A 20,182-nucleotide genomic window follows, 5' to 3' on the forward strand; every position below is an offset into this window, starting at 1 on the left:
CAGATTGCATTGTTTCATTGGATTTGGATTTTAGCACATTAGCTAGGTAACTCTGTGGCAAAATTTAAATGACATATTTCAGTTGCTTTATCTCTACAGCATAATGATGGCAGTATTTTCCCCATCAAGTTGCTTGAATGACTTTAATGTTTTAATTAGTAAATGTGATATGCTTAGAAAAGTGCTTGCCTGTTAGTTAACAGTCACTCTGTTTTTATGAGCTGTGATCTTCCTGCCTGATCCACGACACCCAATGCTGTTCAATGTGTACATCTCATGTAGTATCCTGTAATAAATATTATCGAGTGCCACAAAAGAGATAGGAAAACAAAATAAAGGACATAAAAAGGATGAATAAAAGAATTCGGTGGTGCATTTACGTGGAAGGACAGGGAATAAAATTGCAAGCTTTTTCTGCTGAACAGAGAAGTCTGTCTCACAATTCTTCAACAACGACAGTGACAATAACAATAACAACAGGAAAACCATTAGCAGCAGTGGCAGAAGTAGCAGCGACCTAAAACCAAACTGTCCCTTTGGGATGCTCAAGTTATTAATAGTTGAAAGTCAATTTGGATTTTCTTTCTGAATTAGACTCTTTCCAAATATTTGATGTCCACTTATTTCCATTACAATTACACAACATGAAATTTATTTGCTTTTTGCAAACAATAGGAAAATAAGGGCTATTCAGTTTATTCTTATCTCTGCACCACATCAGTTCTTCCCGTTTTTTCCTTTATTTTGAGTTTATAGTAAACACATCAAATAACATCTTTATTGGGTTGCCACCACTTGTATTGTTACATTTGTTTTTATTTTTCATACAATGAGAGTTGTGGGTTGCACATTCGTTTGTTATAGTAAATTTCCTCTTGTCTGGAGGGTGTCTTTGTAGGTTTAATAAAGTTAATTTTTCATGATGAAGATGATGTAAACTTTCCTTTTTTTCTTTACCAAGTAAGAAACAGTCTCAATTTGAGACAGTCCACTGTAAATGACTAGGTGGTTGATAGACTCTGGGTTTAACATTTGCATTTAATGTGTTAGGGATATTTATGTGGTTGTGTGATTGATATATTTGTGCTTAAAATGCCATATGATTATAAAATGTCACATGAATATAAAACGTATACTAAAAGCTAAATACAATCCACAGGTATATATTTGTTATATAAGTTGGAGACAACATTTGATCATCAATCTATTCTCACTACTCTAAAGTATTTTTTCACACTTTGTCTAACTTCAGAAGGGTTTTTACAGAATCTAGATGCTTAAATAAATAAAACTATGGAACATTCATTCACAAAAGGGTTAATGAACAAAATAAATGTTGAGATGGGGAATTAGGAATTCTGAAAAAAACCTTTAAGAATAATTATCGTGTTGAAATGCTGAAGTCAGCTCTGAGTTTTGTAATAAATGAAGCATAAAGGTATTTTGGAGAGACAAATATTTTTCTTATGACATATTCTGAGATGAATTTATTATATGGACTTATTCAGAGGTATTTATAGCCACAGTAATTTTTCAGAAGCCAGAGAAATAATAGTCATCATATAGCATTCTCTACCTCCTCTTTATTAAGGAAAAATTTTGCTGAAATGTTATAAGCATACAGGAAAAGATGTACCTGAACATATAATCGATATGAAGCTCAGTGCATTATCATAAAGTGAAGACCCTTACACAACCAACTCCCAGATCATCAGGGCACAGAAAGCCAGCAGACCGGAGAAGCCTCCGCTGTCCCTCCTTGTCATCATGGTTTTCCTTTCCAAAGCAACCATGATCCTGTATGTGAAGGGGATATATTAGTTTTTCATATGCTTGAACTTTATATGAAATAGTTCAGGATTTAGGTAATACTCCATCATGAAGAAATAATTTGAGACCAACTCTACATGAGGAAATTCATTCCTACTATTATAAACCTAGTCAAAAAAACATGTTTGGGAGGTCAAAGGCCCCAGGAAAGAACTTACTGCTGCTGTTAGGAACATTCACATAGACTCAAACTATATAAGTGTTTATGTTTATGCCCACAGACAAAGGCTGCTTTCAGTCTTTTTTTTTTTTTTATTTTACAATACTATTCAGTTCTACATAACAGCCACAGATTTCCTTGTTCTCCCCCTTCCTGCCCCCCTCCCCTTCCCCCCAGCCCACCCCCTTTTCCCACCACCTCCAGATCAAGGCCACCCCTGAGGACTGAGATCGACCTGATAGACTCAGTCCAGGCAGGTCCAGTCCCCTCCTCCCAGATTGAGCCAGGCGTCCCTGTATAAGTCCCAGGTTTCAAACAGCTATCTCATGCAGTGAGCCCAGGACCTGGTACCACTGCCTAGATGCCTCCCAAACAGATCAAGCCAATCAACTGTCTCACCTATTCAGAGGGCCTGATCCAGTTGGGGGCCCCTCAGCCTTTGGTCATAGTTCATGTGTTTCCATTCGTTTGGCTATTTGTCCCTGTGCTTTATCCAACCTTGGTTTCAACAATTCTCGCTCATATAAACCCTCCTCTTTCTCGCTAATTAGACTCCCAGCGCTCCACCCGGGGCCTAGCCATGGATCTCTGCATCCAGATCCCTCAGTCGTTGGATGGGGTTTCTAGCATGACTATTAGGGTGTTTGGCCATCCCATCACCAGAGTAGGTCAGTCCTGGCTGTCTCTTGGCCATTGCCAGCAGTCTTTTGTGGGGGTATCTTTGTGGATTTCTGTGGGCCTCTTTGGCACTTTGGTTCTTCCTTTTCTCATGTGGTCCTCATTTACCATGGTCTCCTATTCCTTGTTCTCCCTCTCTTTTCTTGATCCAGCTAGGATCTTCCACTCTCTTTCCTTCGACCCTTGCCGTTCATTGCTCCCACTCATGTCCAGGCTGTTCATGTAGATCTCATCCATTTCTCCGTCATTGGGTGATCCCCGTGTCTTTCTTGGGGTCCTGCCTCACTGGTGATGTGAGTAGCAGTCCAGTCATCCTTGTTCCACATCTAGTATCCTCCTATGAGTGAGTACATACCATATTTGTCTTTCTGAGTCTGGGTTACCTCACTCAGGATGATTTTTTCTAGATCCATCCATTTGCCTGCAAACCTCATGATGTCATTGTTTTTCTCTGCTGAGTAGTATTTCATTGTGTATATGTGCCACAATTTATTTATCCATTCTTCAGTTGAAGGGCATCTAGGTTGTTTCCAGGTTTTGGCTATTACAAACAATGCTGATATGAACATAGCTGAGCAAGTGCTCTTGTGGTATGATTGAGCATTTCTTGGGTATATGCCCAGGAGTGGTATAGCTGGATCTTGGGGGAGATTGATTCCCAATTTTCTAAGAAAGCGCCATATTGATTTCCAAAGTGGTTGTACAAGCTTGCATTCCCACCATCAGTGGAGGAGACAAAGGCTGCTTTCAGTCTTAATCAGAGGATCTCTTTTTAGTGAACTGCAGGGAAAGCAGAAGTTCTTGGCGATTGAACGTGCTAAGCATAAGTGATGTGTGTTTAGCCTAAAACAGGACATAGATACTGTGCTCTCTAAGGCTCAGTGAACATTGTGGAAGAACAGGAGGAAAGAATATAGATCAGTCAGACGGTGGGGAGAGGGCTATAAAATACCACCTTCTGGTCATGGAATCATGAACGAACAGTTGCTGAAATCACCTGCATTGGGTCTGCACAAGAATGGGCTTGTCAACAGCCAGTCATGAGTAGTGGTAGGACTCATGGGGTCCCATTCCTCACTATTGACTATTGATTGCTGATAGAATCTGGGGATAGTCTGGGTCTTGCCTTCAGTTGTATACCCACTGGTGAGTCCACCACAGCCCCCAAGCCATGGTCACACAGAAGGCCTTGGTTAAACCCAATGGATCATGAAATAAAACAAAAAGACCTGTATCTGGGAAAGGACTTTAGGTAGGAGAGGAGGTTGACAGGTTTGGGAGGGATATAGGGGAGAGGAGAGGTGTGAATAATCAGAATACATTATGCGTTTATGTGAACTTGTCCAAGAACAAATTTAATTAATAAAAATAGAATTCAGGCAGTATGCATTCAACATTTAGCTTCTTTTTCATATAATATTCATTTAGTTTTTTTTTTCTTCGAGACAGAGTTTATCTGTGTAGCTTTGGTGCCTGTCCTGGATCTCTCTCTGTAGCCCAGGCTGGCCTCGAACTTACTGAGATTCACCTGGCTCTGCCTCCCGAGTGCTGGGATTAAAGATGTGCACTACCACCGCTTGGCTCATTCATAGTTTTTTGAGTATAGCTATAAGATCAATATATTTTTCAGAATGTATTTTACATATGTGACTATTAGACAATTTATTTAGGCATTCTGCTGATGAACATTTGTGTAGTTTTTAGATTGAGGTTGTTAGTGTAAATGGTGCCAATACAATTTTTTAAGTTATCTTTTCCTCAGTTACATATATAGCTCTGGTGGGTAGATTTCTAAGAGTGGAATTGTTGCACTAAAAGACACACATTCAATTTTTTAAATTAGTGTTTAATTTTCAAACGTTTTAGTTAAAATATAATTATATCAGATTTCCCCTTTTCCTCCCTTCAACCTTCCCCAAGTCCCCTTCCTCCAACTCCATGTCTCCCTCACTCTCAAACTGATAGCCCCCTTTCCTTTGATTATTATTGCTACACTTATATTTATTTTTTATAAAAGTATGCAAAATATGTCAGTGCAACCTGCTGAATTAGTTTTTGTTATTTGTGTATACAGGGTTTCAGGACTGGCCACTTTGTGTTGGATAACTGTCAGAACTTGGTCCAGGAGTAGAGTCATGTTAGGAGAGTTCGGAGTGCTAGTGAGAACACTCCAAGAAAACAAGATAAGAGTCTTTTGACCTCTTCAAAACACAGAGTTGTTCTTGGAATGTGTTTTCATGCTCCTCCTAGGTGTAGCAGATAGGAGTGAGTTTACCTTACATCACCCATTATCTCTTGCTATCAGTATTCAATTAAATGTTTAAACTATCCTTTATATGCCTTTATGGAAAAACACATTTTTGCCATACGTGGTTTGTACTTGTGATTTTGTGGACAGCTTGAACCCATGAGAACTTTACTCATGTGTCTTGGCTTAACCCTCAGAGTATAAATTGTCTGATGCTCTGAATAAAGCTGGCTATTGCATTCGAATTTAGTCGGCCTGATCTGTCAGCTCCATTCTCCCAGGTCCCACCACCTCTAGAGTGGAGACAGATAACCAAAAAGAGGGCTTATCTCCAGGAGATGAGCTGCCAGTTTCCCAGTCATCTTCAGCAGCCTTTAGTTGACTGTTGTTCTACGTCTAGGGGCAGGACCCTGAGATTTCTCCCCTGCCTTGACAGCATGTCCATTGATATTACCACCATTTCTACCTTGTTTATACAGCCATTTCTAGGAGAGTTTGTTCAGGATACTTCCTGGTATTCTGGTTCTTGTTGTTGTTGTTCTTTTTAAAGATTTATTTATTATGTATACAGCATGTATGACTGCAGGCCAGAAGGGGGCACCAGATCTCATTACAGATGGTTGTGAGCCGCCGCGTGGTTGCTGGGAATTGAACTCAGGACCTCTGGAAGAGCAGTCAGTGCTCTTAACCTCTGAGTCATCTCTCCAGCCCGGTATTCTGGTTCTTACAATCTTCCCACCCCATCTTTTGTGATGTTTCCTTTGCCATGGATGCAGAAGCTGTGATGCGTCTATTGGGGCCATGCTCCCCACGATCCGTTGATTTCTGAATTGTGTCTGGTTGTGGTTTTCTGTGGTGGTCTCCATTTTCTATAAAGACAAACTTCTTTGATGAGGGGTGGCAGCTACATTTACGTGAGGGTATGAGGATAAGATTTAGAATGTAGTTAGGAGTTACGCTGGTCTAGCAAATTTAGCAGTAGTAAGTTTTCTTCTAAGATATATGACCTCAGCTGGGCAGTGGTGGCACACAGCTTTAATCCCAGGACTTGGGAGGCAGAGGCAGGAGGTCTACAGAGGGAGACCCAGGACAGGCATTAAAACTACACAGAGAAGCCCTGTCTCAAAAAAACAAAACAAAACAAAAACTAAACCAAAACAAAAAAGATACATGACCTCATCAGACCCAGGAAGTTGAGTGGGTTTCTAGTATCAGGCACAATTTCCTCCTGTTGAGTAGGTCTTAAGTTCAGCTAGACAGCTGTTGGATACCACCAACATGTGAATGCCACCTATTAGACCTATGGTTCTTAACTTGTGTGTCGTGACCCTTTTGGGGAGGTCAAATGACCCTTCCACAGGGATCGCCTAAGACCACCAGAAATATCAGAATTTACATTGCAATTCACAATTGTAGCAGAATTATAGTTATGAAATAGCAATGAAAATAATTTTATAGCTGGGGGTCACCACAACATGAGGAACTGTATTAAAGAGTCACAACATTAGGAAGGTTGAGAACCACTGAGACCTTTACTGATATCTTGGCATGCTTGTTGAACCATTGTTGTGGTTCACAGTGGTTGCAGCTGGGTGGGGTTACTAATTGTTTCCCCCCCCTTGGATTTCTTGCAGAGTGTTTTCTGATTCCATGGAAGCTCCTTTGGAGGAAGGAGTTAGATGTTAGATCCAGCTGGAATAATCTGAGTCACAAGTCCAAAGTGTATGAAGTCTTCCACAAGAGGGGCTTACGTTCAGCCTCTGAGAGGCAACCAAATAGAAATTGCCAAGCAAGATTTTTATATATTTTTTTCAATTACATACCTCTCAGCCCTGTGTAAGGATTCTATGTGGTTCGTATTCTTAACAATAGATATAATTTTAGAAATATTTTGATTCATTGGAAGTATGTGAAGTTGTATCTTACTATACTTTTAGTTTTCATTTCTTTGATGACTAATGAAGTCAAACATTTTTCATAGGTTCATAGGCCTTTAATATCTTTTAAGTCTTTATTAAAATTTGAGCCTAGGGCCACCCCTGAATCCTAAAAACAGGAGTTCTCTATTCTTAATTGAAAAACCAAAGCAAATAGTTTAGGTATATGATATCAATGAAACAAAAAGCCAATACTTGATTTTGAATATTAGAGGGACCAATATAAATTGCTATGTACCAGATATCCCTGTCACCTTAACATAGGACTAGCTTGGCTAAATTACTTAACTGACAAAAGTTCTAACATGATATGAACAAAAAAATGGGTGAGCTTTGAAAAAGATAGCTCTTCAAAGGGCCAACAGGACAAAATAGCTAAAAAATACTTTCCTGATAATAATTGTCTGTTGAGTGGAGTTACTTTTATTTCCATTTTTACTGTTTGTCTTGTTATTGAAAATACTCTTCCAAAACAACAATTCTGGCCCAGATGGTATGGAGGTATTGAAAGAGACTGAGTCAAGGCCTGTAGCTGATTAAGGAGATGTGTGATGCTGTATACCTCTCTGTTATTAACCTGTAGATGGCTCTTGTGCTTTCTATATGAAGTAGTTAGCACAGGTATAAAACAGACTCCTAGATTCTAGGAAGCACTCAATGCAGATCATGATTTTTATCCTGATCATTATAAAAGCTTATTATCTCTTCACTTGTACCTTTTATCGCTAGGGCTTGATGTTGGGTATAATTTGTAACCTTACCTTCTAGTTGACCTCTTCCAGAAAACCAAGTGTCTGGTATGTGAGACAACACTGAATCAATCCTTCTTCTCTCTCCACTTAGCGTGCATCATGTCTCTGCAGCATGGCTAGTGTTTGTCTCTACACTCTTGCCCGTCTAGGAAAGTGCTCAGTCCTAATAGGACCAGCAGAAGCTTACCAAGAATACTGAAGTGTTCTCTTATTGTGTCTTCTACTGTACTCAAGATGTGTATTCGCTCCCTGGCGTTAAAACGCACATGGAGGAAGGTCAGGCTGAGTGAAATAAAATGATTCTGATTTGAAGTCCAGGTAATTGACTTGTTCTGACCATGAAATACTGGATAAAATGCCTAACTTTTAGAGTGTTGGTTTCCTCAGTAGTTGAGTTGAATAAAGAATTGTTTATTCAACATTTGATGAAGGTAGCTTATCGCAAAGATTCCGCAGGGTCTGTCTACAGCACCGAGAGGGCATGTTCTCAGTAAATGGTATTTGTTACTTTCTAGTAACTTTCAGGTTTGAGTTACTCAGCTAATCTCTGCTTTTTTTTTTTTTTTTGGCCTGTTCGATTTATTTCTATTTTACATTTTCAAATCTTCTTTCTCTTTCGTATTTTCACTAAGAATTTGAAGCTTAAATGTTCATAATATATTGTGACACTAACATGCCCTTTGACTTACTCTTTCCTACACAAATAACCTTTAAGAAACAGACACTCATTATTGACATGTCTCATCCTACCCTCCACATGGTAGGGTCCCATATCTACCTGAGAGGGGATATACTATTGTCTTGCTTAACCATGCCCTTAAACCATGTTTATGCACTATCAAGGCAATTATTAGTGAGAAACGGGAAGATGGCAACAAATAAAAATGCTGACCCCCGAACACCGTTTGTCATCTTTACAGATTAAAGCTTTGCTGTGTTTTCAGTGGTTTCCAAGATACAAACCGTGTGCCTCAACCAATCTGTCACATACCCATGACTGTGATTATAATGTTTATTCATTTTTTAAAAACCATACCCTTAACCTGGAATGGCAGTGGATTTGTAGTAAGCATTAAAAAGTAATTGTCGACTTTAAAGGTTAAAAAATATTTACTGAAGATATTCATGTTAGAATGACAACATTGTTGATGTGCGTGTAAGGAGGATAGTTTTACTCTTGCAGAACTCACTGGAAACCACATTCAAAATGTCTAAAAGAGTCTCGTTTCTTGCTAAAGATTCCAGAAACTAGGTCTAAGCAAGAGAGAATAAGTGTCCATCCTTTCTACTTTCACTATACTGCCTTACCCCTGCTGTTTTTTTAAACCCAAACCTCTAAACATGAGGAAATGTGTTTTCAACCAGCAAAATAGGAGAAAAAAATTTGTAAAATGTATTTTTAGATGTTTTGCCCATAGAAACCTTAATAAGATGGAAATGTCATTTGCTTGTGACAAATGTTTTTAAGACCCCTTTTTCTTTTTAGCATGAGTAAAACTGGAAGTCTTCTATTTTAAGTTGGACTAAAGAGTTATTTTGAGTGAGTGCCCCAGACAGTGCTCACCTAATGGCCACACAAAAGGGAGTTCAACATGTTTGGAGTCTGCTCCTGCCTGAGGCATTGGCTGAGTTGGGCTGGGTGACAGCCCTGTGTGGCCTTGGTCCTCCTGCTTTCTGCGGAAGCACACTCCAGTCAGTCTGCACTGAAGAAAAGAATGGAGTCACAGCCCAGAGTGGGGGAAGTATTAAGTAGACGACTTAACACCTAAATTCTACCGTAAACCATGCGCTCATGTAATTTAGGCTCAAAGCATTTGTACAGAACTCTGAAGAAATCCAGGTGGTCCCCAAACAGCAGCAATGATGGGTAGTCCCCTTGGGATGGAACCCTCAGTTTGTCCCTATAGAATGTCTGATCAGAGCCCACCAACAGCTGGGTAGCTTGAAAATTGCAGAAATTTTGTGGAGAGTGAATTGCTTGTATTGTGGCCCTAATGTACTCTTTCCTGGGTACTCAGAGTCTGAGATGTGCTAATTCATTGATGTGGATCAAAAAACGTTAACATTCTAGATTCAGTCGTAAAGTGAAACATCTAGGGAAGTTTTAGAGTATTTATTTTACAAGTTCTGGAAGCTGATGCTAGAGTAAGGCTTGTCTCGTGCTCATTGTGCCACTCTTTGATAAAAATATTTTATGTAAAGGCACAAGAATAAATGTCCACCACATATTCTTTCATCATCCAACAAGAATTTAGGTGACTAGACCATGTCATCCAAGGACAGAATTGCTCTGCAAGCATGCTTTGCATTCTACATGCTGTATCAGTTCACTATGATTGCGTTAAAGATAAGGAAGAGAACCATCTAGTTAGTTGTATGTATTAGAAAAAAAAAACATTTAAAATTTATTACAAATCTTATTTTTAAATTATTCAGAGACTTCTATGTTTACTTTAAATTACTTTAAGTGTATTTTAAATTACTCAGATACTTTTATGGTTACTTAAAAAGGAACTGCTATGAGAAAAGAGCAGACTGATTCGACTCGTAGCCCAGAGGGAAGAATTGACTAGTATATAGTGCTGTAGAAACAAAGAGAATGAAATATTTTAAGACAGGCTTCATGTGTCTATTGTAAGAGATCCACCCCCCAAAACCCCCATGGCCAAAAGCCTAGGGGATGCCATGGAGCTATGCACTAGAGATAGACCAGTCATCCAAGAGGCTGCGCTAGTCACACTTTAAAATGAATTCCAAAATGAGACAGCATCATAATGAAAAACCTGTTCATTCAGCTGACAGCACTCTAGCGGAGGTAAGTGTTTTATCCTTTTTTTTGGTCTGAAGTAGTGTTTCAATACATCTGATGCTTCCCTACTAAAAAATGATGGTTCAGAAATAACAGCTCGTGCAGAATAGAAGAACGGACTGTATTATGAACCACTCCTTCCTTTGGAATTTTAGCCATGTTTATTCCGTAGATCTTTAATCTTGGAAGGCTAACAAAAACAGAGCTATCACCAGGCAGTGGTGGCACATGTCTTTAATCCCAGCACTCAGGAGGCAGAGCCAGGTGGATCTCTTGAGAGTTTGAGGCCAACCTGGGCTACAGAGTGAGTTCCAGGAAAGGCGCAAAGTTACACAGAGAAACCCTATCTCGAAAAACCAAAACCAAACCAAACCAAACCAAACCAAACCAAATCAAACCAAACCAAAACAACAACAAAAACCCCACACCCCCAAAAAAAACCCCGAAACAAACAATCAAACAAACAACCCTGCCCCCCCCCCGAAAAAAAAACCCCAAACCAAAACCAGAACCATCCAGGGGCAACTGGCCCCACTCAGTCACATCATTTGAAATGTCTGGGAGCTATGGTCAAGAGTTTGAATGCCTTCTTTAGTGACTTGACCATCACAAGAAAGAGCAACTTAATATGGTGCCTGGAACATTCGCTGTGAACTACAGTGCAAAAGGAATAGAAACACATTCTATGGTGTCATACAAAGGCCCTCGTATAGACTGCTGGGAACTCCTTGTTCAGTATTGCTTATTTTGGAAATACTCATTTCAGTTAAAGGTTATGTACTTAATCACTGTTGTGTTTGAATTTTTTTCCTCTTGATGTAATAAGCCATTAGTCTTAATGAAGTTTATTCTTAATTTAAGCAGACAGAGACTTCAAAGAGAAGAGGGCGGGGTTGCCTGTGAGTGAGACACGATGGCCAAGTTGATATAAAAACCAGCAAAACAGGGCAGGAAAATATCAACATGTGTTGTGCAATCAATCATTGTACTGCGTCAATAAGAGTGAGTCCATCTTGAATATACCCAAATATAGCTGAAGCAAATATGGAATGTTATAAAATCCCAAATGTAAGTTGTATCTGAAAATAAGGCAAATGGTAATATATCTAGTGATTGAAAATTTGTGCAAATCACAATTAGGCAGAACTATTTTGTGTTGTGGGATATAGTCTGTCCTAAAACTTAGGCATCTGGAATTATTTTTAAAGGACCATACTATTAAATCTTTGGAAATAGAGAATTTTCTTTTTAATGAGAAATCTGTATTTGATTGTAAAGATGGAACATTATGTCCTTGGCCTGGCTGCTTTTGAATTGTAGGCTTAACATATAGTAGAGGCTAGGGTTCCCATAAATTTATTTCAGGCGTGAAAGCCTGGAGGAATAAATGCATACATGCGGATAGAAGAGCATAATAATGTTATATCTACTACTATCATAATGAATTCCATATAAGCAACACCGTCAGACTCCCCCCAACCCTCTGCCTTTTGGGTGGGACATTGTGAGCACAACACAAGTCATTGATGGCCGTAATTAGCCACTGGCAGAGCAAGCTGTACAAAGAGATGCACAATAGCTCGGTGGCAAGTTTCTGTATCAAAACAGCCTGTCCAGCCACAGTATTTTTCTTTTTCAAGAAAAGGAAATCATGTAGCACTCAGACAAAATGAATGTGTAATCCATGTAGCAACTTTAAAAAGAGAGCCGGAAGTTCTGATAAAATTCCAATTTTTTTTTTTAAAAGGCGACTCTCTTCTTTTAATTTTAGAAACTTATTTGAGAGGGTAGCACGGGACGTTCAGTGCTGGCCAGTCTTCAGTAATGATGGACAAAGATGAACCAGAAAGGTAGCAATAAACACATGAGAATGGAGAATAAGATGGTTATGTCACTGGTCCATGAGTGTGTGAACTCTTCCAACTGTTCCCAAAGGTACTGCCTTTCTTTATAGCTCGGGTCATGGTTTTAAAGAAAATATAGGATTGGATTTTTGAGAGCTAATGTAGGGTTATTTTTGTTTTGTTTTCTGTTAGAAATTTTCAGTCTTGCTTAACTGAATGTGTCTTAAATCCAATTAGAGAGATGTTGGTTACCATCATGAAATGAGTGCCAGTGTTGTCCCCTTAGAATTGTTGTGCCGTGATTTGTTACTGTGGTGGTTCATAGGCATCATAGCTGGGCGGGACTACTGGTTGCTTCCCTTCTGTAGATGCTTGCCCGGCACCTTCCAATGTCATGAAAGCTAGTTCTCAGGAAAGAGATCTTCAGGTATGATCCAGCTTGGATCCTTTGAGTCCTATGCCTAAAGTGCATGTGTCTTCAGTAATAGGGACTTACTTCAACCTCTGGTAGGCAACCAAGGGCATCAAGAATAGCCTATGTTTTGGGAATCTCTTAGACTTCTCTTACCAACAACTCATACTAGGACTTCTCATACCTGGTACTGGGGTTTTTGTTAGATTATCTATTGCTCTTGGGGGGAAGCATTGACAATCCAGGTGGGAGCATTTCATTTAGGCTATATATGTATGAGTATACCCACAGACATATATGTATTATATGCAAATTTAGGTAAATAAATTATATGATTGCATATTACTTTTTCAGACATCTTTATGGTTATTTTACCCTCCTCTCTCCCTCTCTCTCTATACACCTTCTTCTTTTTTCCTCCCTTCTATTTTCCCATTTCCCCTTTCATATTACTTTTATCCTGCTGTTTGTCTCTCTATTGCTCCCCCACCCCCAATCATCTCTTTTTACTTTTCTGGGTTTTGAAGTGACTTTAGGGTGTATACTCACATCTGAAGTTGTGGAGTTAGGAACCACAGATGAGATGGAAAGGTAACATTTGCCTTTCTGGGTTTGGGTTACCTTACTCAGTATGATCTTTTCTAGTTCCATCTACTTGGCTACAGATTTCATTTTTCTTTATTGCTGAATAGTATTTTGTCAGTTGAAGGACTCTTAGACTATTTCCCTTTTCTAGTTATTCTGAATAGATTTGCGATAAACATGACTGAGCAAGTACCCATGGAGTAGGATACCGAGTTGTGTGGGCATATGTTGAGGAGTGGTGTAGTTGAGTCATATGGTAGATTTATTTTTAACTTTTTGAAGGTTGTCCATATTGATTTCCAAGTGGCTAGACAAGTTTGCAATCTCACAGTGCATGAGGGCTCCCTTTCCCCAACATCCTCTCCAGCATTTTTTTGTTAGTTGTTTTGTTGATCTTTTCCATTCTGACTATAACAAAACAAATATCAAAGTTGTTTTGATTTTCATTTTCCTAATTGCTAGGGACCATGAATGCCTTGGGGGATATTTACTAGACATTCTTCTCTCTCCTCCTGCTCCTCCTTCTGCTCCTCCTGCTCTTTCTCCTCTTCCTCTTATCCTTCTTCCTTCCTTCCTTCCTTCCTTCCTTCCTTCCTTCCTTCCTTCCTTCCTTCCTTCCTTCCTTCCTTCCTTCCTTCCTTTCTCCTCCTCTCCTCCTCCTCCTTCTCCTCCTCCACCTTCTTCATTTTATTTCTTCTCTCTGTTCAGTTCTGGAGCCCATTTTTGAATGGGTCATTGTTTTTTTGACTCTGAGTTTTTAGTTTTCTATATATTATGGATATTAATCCTCTGTTAGATAGCTGGCAAAGATTCTCCCCTATTCTGTGGGTTTCCTCCTCACTTATTAATTGTTTCTTTAGCTGAACAGAAAAATTTAATTTTACTAGCTCCTACTTGTCAATTGCTGGCTTTCATTCTTGGGCAAATGAGGCCCTAGTTACAAATAACTTTTCTAGAGCCACATCCTGTGGGGTACAGTCTATGTTTTCTTTTAGCAGTTTTAGTGTTTCAGGTCTATATTGAGGTCTTTGGTCCATTTCAAAGTAGTTATTATGCAAGGTGATAGATATGGATCTCACTTCATCCTTCTACATGTAGATATCTAGTTTTCTGAGAACTATTTGTTTAGGGTGTCTTCATCCCTTTGGTGTATGTTTTGAAATCCCTGACAAATATTAAATGAATATGATTATATACATTTATGCTTGAGTCTTGTATTTTGTTCTATTGGTTGACATATCTGTTTTTATGCCAGTACTATACTGTTTTATTACAACGCTCTGTAATAAAACTTGAAAACTGTCATGATAATTCTTCCAGAATTATTCTTTTTCTTTAGGATTGCTTTGGCTATTGGGGTCTTTTAAAGTTTCATTCTCTTCATTCTCTTCATGTGAATTTTAGGAGAGAGTTTGTATTTCTGTGAAGAATAAGATAAGAATTTTGATTGGTATTGCATTAAATCTATAAATGGCTTCTGGTAGAATGGTAATTTTTCACAATTTAATTCGACTTATCCATGAGCATGGTATGTCTTTCTGTTTTCTGGAGTCTTTATATCTTTAGTCATATATTTAAAGTTTTCATAGTAGAGGCCTTTTTTGGGTTAGCTTTATAGATACTTTATTTTTTGAAGCTGTTATAGATAGGAGTATGTCCTTGATCTTTTTCTTGGTCTCTTTCTTGTGGTGTATAGAAAAACTATTGTTTTTGTAAGTTGATCTTGTAGCCTGACACCTTGCCTAAATTGTTGACCATGGAGACATTCAGAAATGTTTTCTGGTAGAATTTTTGGGGGCTCTTATATGAAATGTCATCTTCTGTGGTGGTTTAAAAGAAAATGGCCCCCCAAAGGGAGTTGTACTATAAGGAGGTGTGGCCTTGTTGGAGGAAGTGTGTCACTGTGGGGGTGGACTTTGAGGTCTCTTCTCTCAGGCTTCTCTCAGTGTGACAGTCAGTTGACTTCCTATTGCATCTGAGTCAAGATGTAGAGCTCTCAGCTCCAGCACCACATCTGCCTGCAGGCCACCATGCTCCCCACTGTGGTGACCTCTGAAGCTGTAACTGTAAATGTTTTCTTTCTAAGAGATGCCATGGTCATGGTGTCTATTCACAGCAACAGTAAACCCTGAGACATCTTCAAGTAGGGATAGTTTTACCTCTTTTACAATTTTTATACCTTTAATTTCTTCCTTTTGTCTTATTGCTCCAGCCAGTGCTTTGAGTACAATATTGAAAAGGAGTGGAAATAGTGCTGTGTCCTGTCTTGTTCCCGATTTCAGTGGGATTGCTTCAGGTATTTGTTCATTTAGAAAGATGTCTGTGAGTTTCTCAAATATCCCTTTTATTTTGATGAGACATGCTCTCTTCAGTCCAACTTTCTCTAGGACTTTTTAATCATAAAGTCATGCTGAATTTTGTCAGAGGTCTTTTCTAAATATTGAGTTGATCATGGGATTTTTGTCTTTAAGTCCATTTATGTGATTTATTACATGTACTGACTTTTGTATGTTGAGCCAACCCTACATTTCTGGAATGAAGCCAACTTGGCCATAGTGAGTGCTCTTTTTGGTGTAAATCTGTCTTTAATTTGAAAATATTGTATTTAGAAATTTTGAATCTGTGTTCATCATGGCTCATAGTTTTCCTTTTTTTTTTGTTGTGTCTTTACTTAGTTTGGGTGTTAGAATAACACTGGCTGTATAGAAAGACTTTGTCCTTTTCTTTCTATTTTTTGGAATAATTTAAGAAGGATTGGTTTTAGTGTAGCTAGAGTTTTCCTGCCTTGCCCACAGTCAGGACAAATCTTTGTCACTCGCCAGTCCCACAGCCGCTCTGACCCAACCAAGTAAGCACAGAGACTTATATTGCTTACAAACTGTATGGCCGTGGCAGGCTTCTTGCTAACTGTTCTTATAGCTTAAATTAATCCATTTCCACAAATCTATACCTTGCCATGTGGCTCATGGCTTACCGGCATCTTCACATGTTGTTTGTCCTGGTGGCGGCTGGCAGTGACTCCTTCTGCCTTCCTGTTCTTTCTTTTCTCCTCTCTGTTAGTTCTGCCTATACTTCCTACCTTGCCACTGGCCAATCAGTGTTTTATTTGTCGACCAATCAGAGCAACACATTTGCCATACAGAACATCCCACAGCACTTTAGATCTGTGGAAGTCTGGTAGAATTCTGTTATGAATCCATATATGCCTGGCCTTTTTTTTTTTTTAGTTTGAAGTTTTTTTTGTTTTTAATTATAGTTTCAATTTCTTCATCTGTTTGCTATAGGTTTATGTTATTGATCTCTTCATGGTTTAATTTTGGTGATGTGGCTGACTGTAGAAATTCATTTATTTCTTTCAGATTTTTCAACTTGTTGGGATACAGGTTTTTTTTTTTTTAAATATTCCCTTACAATTTTTTGAATTTCTTTAGTGTCTGTTGTGATGTTTCCCTGTTCACTTCTGATTCTGTCAATTTGGGTCCTTGTATTTTTTCTTCTGATTAGTTGGGCTAAGAGTTGTGGATCTTGTTTATCTTCTCCAAGAACTTAGATTCACTGATACTTCATATTTGTTTGTTTGTTTTATTTACCTAATTTCTGTTTTGATTTTATTATTTCTTGCTGTCTACTGGTTTGGAGTTTTAAAAAAATTTGTTTTTCCTAAGTTTTGAATTGCATCATTAAGTCACTTATTTGTCCTCTTTCTGATTTTTTAGTGTAAGCATTTTAGAGGTATAAATTTTCCTCATAGGACTTCTTTTAATGTATCTCAGAAGTTTTGAAATGTCATGTTTTTATTTTCATTTAGTTCCAGGATTCTTTTTTCATTTCTGTTCTTTTTCTTTTTGACTCGTTCATTGTTAAATAATGAGTTGTTAGCTGGTGGTGGTGGCGCACACCTTTAATCCCAGCACTAGGGAGGGAGAGCCAGGCAGATCTCTGTGAGTTCAAGGCCAGCCTGGTCTACAGAGCGAGAACCAGAACAGGCACCAAAGCAACATGGAGAAACCCTGTCTAGAAAAACCAAAAAAAAAAAAAAAAAAAAAAAAAAAGAGTTGTTTAATACCCATAAGTTTGTATAGTTCCTAGGGACTTACTTGCTGTCAATTTTAAGTTTTATTGTGTTAAGATTGGATAGATATAGATATCGGAGGTATAGATCTTTTTCAAATCTTTCTGAATTTGCTATGATTTCTTTTGTGTCCCTGAATGTGATCTATTTTTGAGGAGCTAGTGTGGGCTGATGACTATAATGTATATATTTTGGGGTTTGGGTAGAATATTCTGCAGCTATCTGATCCATTTGATATATGATGTTTCTTAGTTCTGATGTCTCTTTATTTATTTGTTTTGTACAGGTGACCTGTCTATTAGAGAAAGCAAGGCATTGAAACATTCTATTAATCTGTTGACATTAATCTTTGTCTTTAATTCTGGTGGTACACTTCTTATGAAATTGGATGTTTCAGAGTTTAGGACATACTTGTTTAGGATAGTAATGCCATCATAGTAATGATTGTTACTTTGATTACGATGCAGTATCGTTTATCTCTTCTGATTATTTTTTGTTTGAAGTTTGTTTTGTCAGATAATAGAATAATGATGCCTGCTTGCTTCCTGGTCCTATTTGATTGGAATCTATTTGTCTATCCTTTCACTTTAGGGTGGTACCTATCCTTAAATTTGAGCTTCTTGTATACAACAGACAGATGGTTTTGTTTTTTGATCCACTCAGATGACCTGTGTTTTTTGATTTGAAAATTGGAACTGTTAATATATAAAGTTACTGGAAGTTGTGTATTGATTGAATTGTGCTGTATTTTTTGCTGCTGATGGTGTGTTCTCAGTGGTACTTTGTGTTTTAGTAATTGCAGCTTTATTGCTTCTATAGTCTCTTGGTTATGCTTCTTCCTTTCTTCAGTATGAAGGACTACTTCCTGTATTTAGTTTAGGCTTAGTTTGATGAGCGTAGTTTTTTAAGAATGTTCATATCATAGACAGGATTTTTCCCCCTTAGATCATGGCAGATAATTTTGTGAGGTACAGTAGTCTAGGTTTGGAGTCATGGTCTTTAGAACTTTGAATGCATTGCTGCAGACTCTCTGACTTTCCAAGTTTCTATTAAGAAATCAGCTATTGTTTTCATGGATTTTCCTTTATATGCAACTAATGTTTTTAATCTTAGCCTTCGACACTCTTTTTGTTCTTGTTCTGTATACTTAGTATTTTAACTATGAAATGTCATGGGGAGTTTCTTTTCTGGTCATGTTTAGTTTGGGGTTCAGGAGAAGAAGAAGAAGAAGAAGAAGAAGAAGAAGAAGAAGAAGAAGAAGAAGAAGAAGAAGAAGAAGCTGGTCATGGAAGCTGCAGTGTGGCCTCTCCAGACACACAATTTACCCTTTAGTCTGTTCGTCATTACTTGAAAGTGTTCATTGCCACAAGTCATTGGTCTGGCTTGAGGACTCTGGTTTCTGCTACACCACCAATAATGAGCTCTCACTGGGGCTCCTCTTGGATACCCTGTTGTCCTGTGTCGTGAAGATCCTGCTCTTTTGATCTGCAGGTGCATCCCCTTCATATGCTCCCGCAGTTCATAGATTCAGTGGGTGTTGGGGTGGGCCAACTCATAGCTCTGGTTCTGGGCCTGGGTGGTAGCTGGGTTGGTCAGCTTGCTAGGTTTGTCACTACCCAGGTGAGCTCTCCAGCACTGCCTTGGCTAGCTCACCCGGAGCAGCCTACAACAAGGAGCAGGGCCAGTTCTGCTCTCAGGCCCTCAGATCCTGGTCCCCCTCACTCATATCGCCAAGACCAGCTCTACTGTTTTGCCCAGGCAAAGTGCAGGGCCCTCTCTCCCAACTGTTATAGGGAGAGGGAGAATATGAAGGGATGGGGTTATCAGCTCTCCTGCTCTTATCTCCTCAGGGCTGGCTTACCTGTGACCCTGACAACAGGGTCAACTCTGGTGTGCTGCCAAGATGGGAAGCAGAGGTTGCTTTCTCATGCGCTGCAGCTGGTGAGGGTCAGGGCGAGCTCTCCCACTCTTGCGACGCCAGGGCCAGCTCTCTCACTGGCCTCAAGGGGTAATGGGTGATATGGAGAAGGACATTTTTCTCTTACCCATGGCACCACATATCAGATAGGGGGTGGAGTGGGATCAGCTCTCCTGCTCTTCTGCCATCAGGGTCATTCACCTGCCTCCCAACCACAGAGTCAGCTCTCATGGCTTTCCAGGAGAAGTGCATGCCTATGATGAATGATGGGACCATTTTTCCCAAGTGCAAGGGCGAGCACTCCCCTGAGGGTTAAGACCAGCTCACTTGCTGCAATATTCAGTGAGGGGCAGGACCAGCCATCCCAGGGCCAGTGAAGGGTGTGCCAGCTCAGCACAGCATGGTTCCAATGACCCCAGTGCTAACACAAGCCATGGACATCACCACAGACCCCAGCTGCAGCAGGTCCATGGACCCAGACATGGCTCTTGGCAGCAGCTCAGGTCCAGATGTCACCATGGCCCTGGTGGCAGCCCAGGTCCCTCTGATTATCATGGCACCTGGGAAATCAACACGGTCCCAGGTGTCTGACCAGACCCCGGGGCATCAGCATAGCCTTCAGTGGCAACTGGAACCATGGACACCACCCTAGACTCCAGACTCCATCCAGGGCCATGGATCTAGACATGGCCCTAGGTAGTGGCCTGTGCCTTGATGTCTGCATGGCTCCAGATAACAGCACTAGTCACCCAGATTAGCATGACTCTGGGTGTGCATGGTCCTTAGAAATCAACATTGTACAAGGTGGCCCACCAGACCCTGGTCATCCTCAAGGCCCTTGGTGACAACAGAAGCCCTGATATCAACTCAAACTCTGGCTGCTATAGGGTCCCAGAATCCAGACATGGCCCTCTACAGCAGCCTTGGTCTGGAGGAC

Source organism: Peromyscus maniculatus, chromosome 15, assembly GCF_049852395.1.
Source record: "Peromyscus maniculatus bairdii isolate BWxNUB_F1_BW_parent chromosome 15, HU_Pman_BW_mat_3.1, whole genome shotgun sequence".
In the NCBI taxonomy this organism is placed as follows: Eukaryota; Metazoa; Chordata; class Mammalia; order Rodentia; family Cricetidae; genus Peromyscus; species Peromyscus maniculatus.